Below are 919 nucleotides of genomic sequence, written 5' to 3' on the forward strand. Positions count from 1 at the left end.
ATTAGAAAATACATTGAAATACAAATAAATATAATAAAAACATTTTATCTAACACTGTGTACGAAGCTCCACAACTCTACCTGAGAGGTGGAGTATGCGTTGGATTCATGCTTTTCCGAGGGCGGTAGAATAAGCGCCATATCAGCGAGAGAAGAGATTCAACAATTATTAACGAAACAGAGAGCAATTCGACTAAAAGAGCAATTTAATGGTGGACGATGTCAGAATTTGAGCGCGTGTTGATGCAATCGCACTTTCTTTGCCTTCACTACTATCTTTACAAGAGAAATCCCATTGAGCCCAATAACCACCATCACACATGAGAAGAAAACAAGGTACTAAAAGTAAGGAACAAACCAAACAAGATCAAGATCCTTCAATGGATTCATCAAGAAAATCCCTTCGTAGATTGAAGAATCTCCAACTTCCACACTACACAGACATTCACCAAAAATCCAAGAAGAAGAAAGTGCTAACAACTTCGAGAATAGTTCTTCTTTCTTTTTCATCAAATCCTTCTATTTCCTCTCGGGCTTCTTTGGCTCAATAAAAATCAAGAAGAAAACATATAACCATGTTAAAGAAAATGGAGAAAAAATAGACCGAGTTTTTAAAAAAGTAAAAAAAAACCCAAATTGAAAAGAGGGAGCCATTTAAACGGGGTTTAAGTATTTTCGTGAACTTGATAATTTAAAAAAATCGGATAAATGGGTTTTTAACCGAATTGTTCCACTTAGGGAAAAAAACCTTTTTTAACCTTTCCCTGTTTGTGAGTTTTTCTTCGAGATTTTAAAAAAAGAAAATTTTTTGGGTTCCCCGGATTTTCGAATCGTCGAATCAACAAACCAATGGGGAAAGGGAAAATCGGGTGGGCATTCAATTCCAAAAAAATAAAAGTGAAAAGGGGGCCCAGATCGGC

This window comes from Lycium ferocissimum, chromosome 2 (assembly GCF_029784015.1).
Source record: "Lycium ferocissimum isolate CSIRO_LF1 chromosome 2, AGI_CSIRO_Lferr_CH_V1, whole genome shotgun sequence".
Lineage (NCBI taxonomy): Eukaryota > Viridiplantae > Streptophyta > Magnoliopsida > Solanales > Solanaceae > Lycium > Lycium ferocissimum.